At 40.7% G+C, this 11,718-nt stretch overlaps 1 protein-coding gene and 1 pseudogene across 3 annotated transcripts in view; one reads left to right on the forward strand and one right to left on the reverse strand.

Annotated features, from left to right (window-relative positions):
* Positions 1–11,718, reverse strand: part of TSPEAR (thrombospondin type laminin G domain and EAR repeats) — a 128,955-nt gene that overhangs the window by 86,946 nt on the left and 30,291 nt on the right. The window lies entirely within an intron of this gene.
* Positions 6,478–7,203, forward strand: LOC109372097 (cyclin-G1 pseudogene; annotated as a pseudogene).

Genomic DNA, 11,718 nt, shown 5'->3' on the forward strand with positions numbered 1-11,718 from the left:
TCCTGTGCACAAGGCACCGGCAGCCTGTGGTGCCCTGAAGGTCCTCACAACAGCGACAAAACCCAAACCAACGTCAACATCTGAGCAGGTGGCTTCAAACTCCCCCAACACACACGTGCTGATGACCTGGCAGAGAAGGGGCACATCCGTTTCCAGGATGAAACACTGTTCATGTCCATTTAATTAGTATGTGATATGATATTCAATCAAACCTTAGAGGACACACAAAAAAGCAGGGAATGATCAATCCATTTTCAAGAGACAAAACAATCAACACAATTGGACTCAAAATGACCCAGATGTTGCCGCTATCAGACAGAAACTTTAAAATAACCATGACTAATATGGTAAAGGATCAAGTGTAAAGCATGGACTATATAAGTGAACAGATGGGGAATTTCAGCAGAGATATGGGAACATAAGGAAGAGTCAAACAGATAGTGTAGAAATCAAAATAAATAAATATATATCAAAGATGAATTCCTTCAATGAGCTCATCAGTAGACTTGACACAGCCAAGTGCGGCATCACTGAATTTGAAAATAGGTAAATAGAAATTGTCCAAATTAAACACAAAGAAAAGGATGGTAGCGGGGGGGAAAAGAATAAAACATCAAAGAGTTCTAGGACAATATAAATCATCATTAAAACATGTATTTATAGTCCCAGAAAGAGAGGGGGAGAGAGAGAGAGAGAAAGAGAGAGAGAGAATAACAGAAAATAAATATTTGAAGAGATATAGCTGAGAAATTTTCTAAAAATAATAAAAACCATGGGCAAGCTGGCAGATTAGGGCACCCAGAAAGCGTCTTGCTGCTTGATGAAAAAGATGAGTTAGAAAGCAGCTGACCTGAGAATCACTTTGATCACCAACAACACTCTAATGTCTGATGAGAGCTACCATGGAGGCCTACCAATTACTCACCTCTCCAAAGAGTAAATAATTTCCAAAATGGAATCCATCCACGAGGCATCCAGGGGGTTGAAGGAATGTTTCTAACTTGTGAATTTGAGGAGGGACTGTCTGAAAGCGATATCAATGGAGCACGGTGCCCTGGCAAAGACTGACAGAGGCTTTCAGACGCCCTGAGTTTCCTCCTTGGGAACACCAGGGTCAGTTGTGGACTCCTCAGGTAACCTCACTGGGCAGTGGGCATGCAGTAATGGGGGAGCACGCAGACTCAGAAGGGGGACAGTGTATCCATCCATCAGCAAATAGTTGCGGAGAGCCTGCAGGATGCCAGCACGCAGGCTCTGCGTCTTTATGATCACACCTGCTGCCGAGGATAAGAGGTTATGAAGGGCACAGATTTTGGTGATGACAGGCTAAGGTCACTTCCACAAAACCACCGGTCCCCATGGTATTACCAAATACCCTTAAGGTCAGGGACTTAAGTTATTATATAGTTTTTTGTTTTTGTTTTTTAATTTAGTAGATTAAATTAAACCTAGGTGCTATTGTACAATGATGAAAAGGCTTGCATGGTCTCAATCCTCAGAAAATTAGAAAATCTGAGAATGACCCCTTACAGTCAAACCACAGATCCAAGCTATCTGTAATGTTCTCAACAGTTAGTATATTTTCCTGCCCACTTGCACACTGTTTCTCCAGCCACTAAATCCATGCCACATTTTTTAAGCTTTATGCCTCAGTCCTTAAACACACATGCATGGCCACAACCGCACACCCTTCTCATCCAAACTGCTTCCTTCAGTCCTACAATTTGTCATTTTCCTGCTGTTCTCTCAGTTTGGAATAAACTTCTCTTCTTCTCCCCTGTCAACTTACACCTATTACTCTTTTTTTCCACAATAAACATGATTTCATCTACAAAGCCTGTATATTTCTCTGAATTTGTTTTATTTCCTAGAATTTAGTAAGAACCTATTGACATAGACTTTACTTCTGGAATAAAATAGATCGTGAAGAAGAAGAAGGAGAAGGAGAAGGAGAAGGAGGAGGAGGAGGAGGAGGAGGAGGAAGAAGAAGAAGAAGAAGAAGGAGGAGGAGGAGGAGGAGGAGGAGGAGGAGGAGAAGGAGAGGAGGAGGAGGAGAAATAAAGCTATAGATCCAAAAAGTTCAGAGCACCCCAAGCAGGATAAATACCTTCCCCCTACAAAAACAAACAAACAAAACAAAACAAAACCAAACCATGATTTGGACACATCACATTAAAACTGTTGACTATCAAAAACCAAAAGTAAGAGGGAAATCTGGGAAGCATCCATATGAAAAGACACACTACACACAGAACAGCAAAGATACGAATTTCATCAGAGCTCTAATTAGAATTTACACAGTCCAAAAGAAAATGGAATAACATCTTTAAAACACTAAAAATATACTGTCAATCTTATGAAATTGATCATATCTTTCAAAAATGAAAGTGAAATAAATTATTTTTCAGGTAAACAAAACTGAGGGAGAGTGCAGCAGAGCAGACGTTCACCGCAGGGAATGTTAAGAAAATGTCTTCAAGCCAAGGATTATGGAAGCACAGAGAAACTTGGCTCTAGAAGGAAAAGAATGGCTCTAGAAATGGTTTGAGAGAAAAGATGAATATTAAGAGTGTTACAAGATAACTGTCTAGGGCAGAAACAGTAGCAATGCATTGTGGGATTCTTAACATACATAAAGTAAAATAGGACAGTAACACAAAGGCGGGATGGGGAATAGAAATCCACTGCTGCAAAGTCCAAACACTATTGAAGGGGCAAAACATTGTTTGGAAGCAGATTCAGTTATATTAGAGATATTATCAATTCTAAGTCAATCAACTTCAAAAGATGTATAGCTAATGAGCCAAAAGCAGAGATAAAATGGAATTATTAAAAATACGAAAACTGAAAAAAAAGGAAAAGGGAAAAACAAAAGATGGGACAAATAAAACACAACTAGAAAGATGGTATATTACATTGAAATATATCAACAATTACATTAAATGCAAAATGTCTAAACATCAAAATCGAAAGACTGGTTTTGAAACTGGATAAAACAGCAAGACCCAACTATAAGCTATGTAACACAAATCCTACCTCAAATGCAAAAACATAAATAGGTTAAAAGTAAACAGATAGAAAAATATACATACAAACACTAAATCAAATAAAGGTGGTATGACTATTTTAATATCAGAAATGGTACATTTCAGAGCAACACATATTACCAGGGATAAAGAGGAATATTACATAATTATAAAAGGGTTGATTCACCAAAATAAACTTAATCTTGAATGTGTAAGCACCTAAAACTAAGTTTCAAAACACATGATACAAAATAACTGATGGAACTGAAGGAAGAAACAGACAATCCACACACTTATGATTGGACTCCAGCTTCTGGGATTCAGTCAGTCAGACCAGCAGACAGGACATCAATGAGGGCATATGAGGCCCAGCAACATCTACTTGACCTGACTGATGTTTATACAACACTCCACCCAAAATAACAGAATATACATCCTTTTCAAGTGCACATGGAGCAAACACAAAGAGACCATATTCTGCACCATATAAGATCAACCTCAACAAATTTAAAGGGATTGAAATAATACAATATAGTCTCTGACCACTGAAATTAAATTAGACATTAATAATAAAGGGATAGGCTGGAACCCTCCCTACACACACACACACACACACACACACACACACACACACACGTACACACTTGGAAATTAATCAACCCACTTCTAAATAATCCATGGTTCAAAGAAGAAGACACAAGAGAAATTAGGAAATATTTTGAATGGACTACAAATGAGAAGGCAATATGTCAGAATAGGTGGGACACAGGTAAAGCAGTGTTTAGAGGGACCATTGTATCATTAAATGTTTATATTTACAAAGAAGAAAATTCTGAAATCAATTCTCTAAGTGTTCACCTTAAACTAGAAAACAAAACAAATTAAATGAACAAAAGTAAGGAAATATTAAAAATACCAGCATAAAATAATAAAATAGAAAAAAAACCAATAAAACCAAAAACAGCTTCTTTTAGAAGAGCAATAAAATTGGTGAACTTCTAGCCCAATCAGTAACATAGAAAAGCTTTAGATGAGCCATGCTGAGACACTGGCCAATTAATATTTGGGGTACATTTTGTCTCAAAGAACTAAATTTATGAGAAAATGTCAACCCGTGACCTAAAAAGCTGTGTTCATGGCATACATTTATTTATTTATTTATTATTTATTTATTTATTTAAGATTTTACTGGGGAATCAGGGGAGGGGAACAGACAAGTTGCTGTCCTTTTGTTCTTCAGTCTAGTTGTGGAGGACGTCGCTTCACTGGCCCATGTTGGTGTTATCATTGTGCTCTTCCCAGGTGAGGCAGTTGCTTGCAGGCAGTTGTGTGACAGCCACTCACGGCAGCTCACAGCACCTCACGAAAGCTCACACCTGCTGCCAGCCAGCCCCACTGCAGCCTACACCGTTGCCGGTGACTCATGGCAGCCCAGCTCCAGGTCGAGCTGTTGTTCACCATCGTAGCTGTAGAGGGCGCAGCGTCACTGGCCCTCATGTGGGATCTCAACTGGGGCCCTACTGCTCAGAGCTGGCGTCCTAAGCCAACTCCTAACCAATGTGCCACTCGGCCAGCCCCCATATATACATTTAAATCTTTACTTCTGTCAAGGAAGAATTTCAGCTAGATACAAAAAAAAAAGAAGTAGTTTTTATCACAATGGTTGATGCTGAGCTATGACAGTCAAAATTCTGAATTTATTGTCATTTCAAAACAACTTCTGGTCAAAATGGTGGAGTAGGTAAATGCTGTGCTCACCTCCTCTAAGGACCACATCAATTACAACTAAACCATAGAACAACCATCACTGAGACTCTCCTGAAGTCTAGCTGAACCGAAGCCCTATAACTACAGACATACAGACCAAGCCAGAGCATCAACCAGCCACTTTCAACGATGACACACCCAAAGGGCAGACTGGGCAGGCCCCACAGCCCTACTAAAGCAAATCCTGCTCCGTAGGGTCAGCCCCTGCACAGCAGCTCCTCCACTGTAGTCATGGCCAGTCCTCACAGACAATCAGCCCGAGGGTCATTCCTTCCTACTGATGTGCAAATAGGAATCAAGGCTCAACTACAACAGAAGGGCACACACAACCCACACAAGGGACACACCTGGAAAACGCGGCTTTGGTGACCAGGGAGACTGCATCACTGAGCCCCATAGGGCATCTACTACATAAGGCCACTCTCCTAAGACCAGGAGGCATAGCAGCCTTACCTAATACAGAGAAACAAACACAGGAAGGCAGCCAAAATGTGGAGAGAAAGAAACATGTCCCAAATAAAAGAACAGGACAAAGCTCCAGAAAAAGAACACAACAAAATGGAGACAAGCAATCTACCAGAGTTCCAAACACTGGTTATAAGGATGCTCAGTGATTTCAGGGAGAAATTCAACAAAGAGATAGAAAACATAAAAAAGAGCCAGTCAGAAATAAAGATGACAATAACTGAAACGAAGAATACATTAGAGGGAATCAACAGTAGATTAGATGAAGCAGAGGATCAATGATTTAGGTAAGGTAGCAGAAAACACCCAATCAGAACAGCAAAAAGAAAAAAAGAATCCAAAAAAATTGAGGAGAGTTTGAGGGGCCTCTGGGACAACATCAAATATAACAACATTCGCATCATAGGGGAACCAGAAGAAGAGAAACAGCAGGGAATCAAAAACCTATTTGAAAAAATAATGACTGAAAATTTTCCTAACCTGGCGAAGGAAATAGACATATAAGACCAGGAAGCACAGAGAGTCCCAAACAAGATGAACCCAAACAGGCCCACACCAAGACACAACATAATTAAAATTCCAAAGGTTAAAGACAAAAAGAGAATCTTAAAAGCAGTGAGAGAAAAGCAGTTAGTTACCTACAAAGAAACTCCAATAGGGCTGTCAGCTGATTTCTCAACAGAAACTTTGCAGGACTGAAGGGATTGGCAGAAAATATTCAAAGTGATGAAAAGTAAGGACCTGCAACCAAGATTACTCTACCCAGCAAAGCTAGCATTTAGAATCAAAGGACAGATAAAGAGCCTCCTAGAAAAGAAAAAGCTAGAGGAGTTCCCCAGCACCAAACCAGTATTACAAGGACTCTTAGAGGGGCTTCTTTAAGATGGAAAAAACATACGAATAATAGAATAGCAATAGCTACATATCTATCAACAATTACTTTCAATGTAAATGAATTAAATGTTCCCATCAAAAGATATAGAATGGCTGAGTGGATAAGAGAACAAGCCTGTTGGGCTCTGAGCTGACCCAGAGGAGGGCAGTGTCACCTGTGGGGCACTGAGGTGACCTCCACCCAGGACAGCTCCCCCTCCCCAGGGCTCTCTCCTCTTGCCCACAAATCCCCGCAGTCTCATAGGCTTCTCAGATCTGATATCATGGGCTGAGGTGAGAGCTCAGGGAGAGTGATTAGCACTGAGAAGCTGCATTTGTGATCAAAATGATAGACGTGCTGACAACAACCTACTCTCAGAAACTGCTACACCAGCTGAATGCCCTGTTGGAACAGGAGTGGAAATGCCAGCCAAAGGTCTGTGGCTTGAGACTAACTGACTCTGCACATGATAATGGCTTCAGGATGGCTGCAAGGCTAAGAGACTTTGAAATAAAGGATATTCTTAGTCTAAGTCAGCTCTTTGGCTTTGACGCCAAGACACTTTCTCTAGCTGTGAATTTACTGCACAGATTCCTGTCCAAAATGAAGATACAGGCCAAGCCCCTTGGGTGTGTTGGACCGAGTTGCTTCTACTTGACTATAACATCAATAGAAGAAAAAAGGAATGTCCCACTGGCAACTGACTTGATCCGAATAAGCCAGTATAGGTTCACAGTTTCAGACTTGATGAGGATGGAAAAGATTGTGTTGGAAAAGGTGTGTTGGAAAGTCAAAGCTGCTCCTGCCTTTCAATTTCTGCAACTCTATTTCTTTTATTCACTCTTTCAAGAGAACTTGCCATTTGAAAGGAGGAAGAGCCTTAATTTTGAAAGACCAGAAGCTCAACTTCAGACATGCCACCGCAGGATCGTGTTTTCTAAAGCAAAGCTGTCTGTGTTGACGTTGTCTGTCACTGCATTGAAGATCCAAGCACAGAAGTGTGTGGAGTTGACAGGCGTAGGGTGTCTTCAGAAACGTTGCAAGATAAATGGCAGAGGTTTGACTTTCTAACAAGAGCTCGTATCCAAGTAGGCAGTTCTATAATAATAGTTAGAAATTTTCATACTCTATTTTCAATAATGGACAGAATGTCTAGGCAGAAGATCAATAAGGCATTAGAGGACTGGGACAACACTATAAACCATCTAGTCATAACAAACATATACAAAACACTCCACTCAACAACAGCACAACAAACATTCTTCTCAAGTGCACATGAGACATTCCCCAAGACAGACCATATCTTAGGCCACAAAATAATTTTCAATGAATTATTAAAAATAAAAAGCATACAAAGGATCTCTAATCACAATGGAATGATGTTAGACATCAATAACAGAAGGAAACTAGAACATTCACAAATGTGGAGATTAAACAACACACTCTTAAAAAAAACTATGAGTCAAACACAGTCACAGGGAAATTAGAAAATACTTAGAGATGAATTAAAACATAACATATTAAAACCTATGGGATGCAGTGAAGACAGTGCTCAGAGGGAAATTTAAGGCTGTAAATGCCTATGTTTAAAAAAAAAATCTCAAATCAATAAACTAAGTTTACACCTTGAAGAACTAGAAAAAGAAGAGCAAACTAAACCCAAAGCAGCACAAGGGTGGGGGGGAATGATAAAAATTATATTGGAAATAAATGACATAGAAGTTAGAAAAACAGCATAAAGAATTAACAAAACCAAAGGTTGATTCTTTGAAAAAAATCTATAAAAGTGACTAACAAAGAAAAAGAGAGAGAAGGTGCAAATAACAAAATTCAGAAATGAAAGGAGGGATATTACTACGGACCTTACAGAAATAAAAAGGGTTATAAAAGAATACAATGAACATTTGTATTCCAACAAATTAGATAACCTACATGAAATAGAAAATTTTTTATAAACACACAAATTATGTAAATTGACTTAAAAAGAAACAGAAATTCTCAACAGACCTATAACAAATAAAGATATTGACTCAAAAAACTCCCAACAGGGCCGGCCGAGTGGCTCATTGGTTAAGAGTTGGCTTGGGACACCACCTCTGAGCAGCAGGGCCCTGGTTCAGATCCCACATGGGGGCCAATGACGCTGCACCCACTACAGCTAAGATGGTGAACAACAGCTCGACCTGGAGCTGGGCTGCCGTGGGTGAGTCGCTGGCATCGGGCGTGGGCTGCAGTGTATCTGCAGTGGGCTGCCAGCATGAGCTGTCCTGAGCTGTCCTGAGTGGCTGGCAGCCAGCGTGAGCTGCCGTGAGCTGTCCTGAGCGGCCGTCCAATGGCCGGCAACTGATCTGCCTCACCTGGAAAGAGCGCAATGATCACAATACCAACATGGACCAGCGAAGTGACGTCCTCCACAACTAGACTGAAGAACAAAAGGACAGCAACTTGTCTGTTCCCCTCCCCGATTTCCCAATGCTGTTCTCCTTCCCCAACTCCCCAATAAAATCTTTTTTTAAAAAAAAACAAACTCCCAACACAAAAAAGCTCAGGACTGAATGGCTTCACTGTCGAATTCTATCAACATGTTAAAAATTAACACCAAACCTTCTCAAGCTCTTCCAAGAAAAACACAAGAGAGAAATTTCCTAACTCATTCTATGATGCCAGCATTACCACAAGAAAATTACAGACCAATATACCTTGATGCAAAAATTCTCAACAAAATAACAAGCAAGCTGAATTCAACAGCATATGAAAAGGATTATAAACTGCGACCAAGTGGGATTTATATCAGTAATCCAAGGATGGTTTAACATTTTTTAAAAAATCAACCAATGTAATAAATCACATTAACAGAATGAAGGGGAAAAAAACTTGATCTTCTTAAATGATGAAAAACAAAAAAAGGCTTTTGACAAAACCCAATACCATTTCATCATTAAAAAAAAAAACTCAGAAAACTAGGAATAAAAGAGAAATTCCTCAACGTGATAAAAGGCATTTATTAAAAACTCACACTAACATCATATTCAATGGTGAAAGACTGAAGGCTTTCCCCTTAATATCAAGAAAAAAACAGGAAGCCCATTTTTCACCACTGCTATTTAACATTGATATTAGACAAAAAAAGGCAATGAAACTTGAAAAGAAGTAAAATTATCTCTATTCAAAGATGACATGATCTACATATTGAAAGTCCAAAAAAAATCCACAAGAAGTTACTAGAGCTAATAAAATAATCCAGTTGTTTCAGGATATAAAAGAAGCACTCAAAAATCAGACGTGTATCTATATGCCAGCAATGAACAATCCAAAAAGGAAATTATGAAAACAATTCCATTTACAATCACATCTAAAAAAATAAAATCCCTAACAATACATTTAACCAAGGGAGTAAAAGACTTGTACACTGATCACTATAAAACATGGCTGAAGGCATTAAAGAAGATCAAAATAAACGGAAAGGCACGCCATGTTCATGGATGGGAAGACTTATTGTTAAGATGACTACACTCTACAGATTCGGTGCAATTTTTAAATCACAATTCCAAAAGCCTCTTTTCCAGAAATGAGAAAAGCTGATCCTCAGGCTCATATGGAATGGACAGGGACCTAAAATAGCCAAAATAATATTGAGGAAGAATAACAAAGTTGGAGAACTCACACTTCCTGATTTTGGAACTTACTACAAAACTACAATAATTGAAACAGTGTGATTTGCGGCGCAAGGACAGAAATAGAGACCAATGGAATAGAATTGAGAGTCCAGAAATAAACCCATACATATATGGCCAACTGATTTTTGACAAGGGAGTCAAGGCCATTGAATGGGGGTGAAACTCGTCTTTTCAACAAAAGGTATGGGGAAAATAGATTTCCATGTGCAGAAGAATGTAGCTGGGCCCCTACCTCACCCTATACACAAAAAATAACTCAGAATGGATCAACAACCTAAATGTAAGCGCTAAAACCAAAAAAAGTCTTAGAAGAAAATATAGAGGCCATGCTTCATTGGATTTGACAATGGGTTCTTAGATATGACTCCAAAAGCACGAACAACAGAAGAAAAAATAAATAATAAATTGGACTTCAAATTAAAACATTTTGTGAATCAAAGGACATTATCAAAAAAGCGAAAAGACAATATACAGGACGGGAGAAAATATTTGCAAGTCATATATACGTATCATAGGAGTTTAACATCCAGCGTATATAAAGAGCTCCTAAAACTCAACAACAAAAACACAACCAAACTGAAAAATGGGCAAAGGACTTGAGGAGACATTTCTCCAAAGAAGACACACAAATGGCCAATAAGCACATGAGAAGGTGCTCAGCTCACACCATCAGTGACCAGGGAGCCGCAAACGAAAACCACGAGGAGACTCCACCTCACACCACATGTGTGGAACCCTCAGATGTTTCCACTGGGGACATAAAGCAGTGTGGCCACTGTGGAAACAGTCAGGCAGCTCCGCAAATAGCTAAACACAGAATTACCACATTACCCAGAAATTCCACTCCTAAGAATAAGCCCAAAACAAGGCACTCAGGTCTTTGTAGCCTTATTCACAATAACCAAGGGTATAAACAAGCCAGGTGTCCCTCCCCATGGAGGGAAAAACAAAACGGGCACGTGCACACAATGGAGTGTTATTCAGGCATGAAAAGGGAGGCAGTTCTGACACACACTCCAACACAGGCCACACCTGGAGGACATGACATGGAACCCTGCCACCCTCCCGGAACCCAGGTTTCTCCTGCCGTCCTGTCTCTGCTCCTGGGGAGCCGTGTGGTTCAGAACAGGGGCCCTGCGTTCCGATCCAAGCTCTCCTGCTTGCTAGTGTGGCGTTGGGGCAAGTGCTGAGCTGTGCCTTGGTTTCCCCATCTGTAAAGTGGGGATAACAACAGCACCTGCTTCACAAGGCTGCTGTGAGGGCAGGGGAATTACTATTTATTATTTATTCAGGTGCTCAGAACGGTTGCTGGCGTAGCAAGACCTATTATTTAAGTGTTTGCTAATACAATAAAAATAAACACAGCACCCAAACCATTCATTGGTCTTCGGATTCAGCAGAGAATTACACCCCAGACTAGGGAGGATATAGAAAGGAACAACAAAATACTCTTATGATTCAACTGAGTGTTGAGAAGTAGTAGGAATGAGCGTAAGGAGCCCAGAGAGAGCTCAGCACGGGGCTGTCCATACCCAGCTCCCGCTCACTGCCGCCTCCCTGCACCCCAGTTCTGTGGTCCCCTGGGCTCCAGCCTCTCAGGACTCCAATGACCCAAGCTACCTGTCATGGGTCCATGACCAGCATCTTCAGGGACCTGCTCCAACAACAACAAGGAAACTCTTAGTGCCCGCGTGATGGCAGGACACGCACCCTGAGCTGTATATAAAGCCAACCGCCCTAAGCTCACATACTCACACTCACACTCACACCCTCCTCCCAGCTCACCTACTGCCCCACCGCCCACCATGGCCGCATCCACCCTGTCCGTCTGCTCCAGCGACCTGAGCTATGGCCGCCGCGTCTGCCTGCCCGGTTCCTGTGACTCTTGCAGCGACTCCTCCTGGCAGGT

Source organism: Hipposideros armiger, unplaced genomic scaffold, assembly GCF_001890085.2.
Source record: "Hipposideros armiger isolate ML-2016 unplaced genomic scaffold, ASM189008v1 scaffold_612, whole genome shotgun sequence".
In the NCBI taxonomy this organism is placed as follows: domain Eukaryota; kingdom Metazoa; phylum Chordata; class Mammalia; order Chiroptera; family Hipposideridae; genus Hipposideros; species Hipposideros armiger.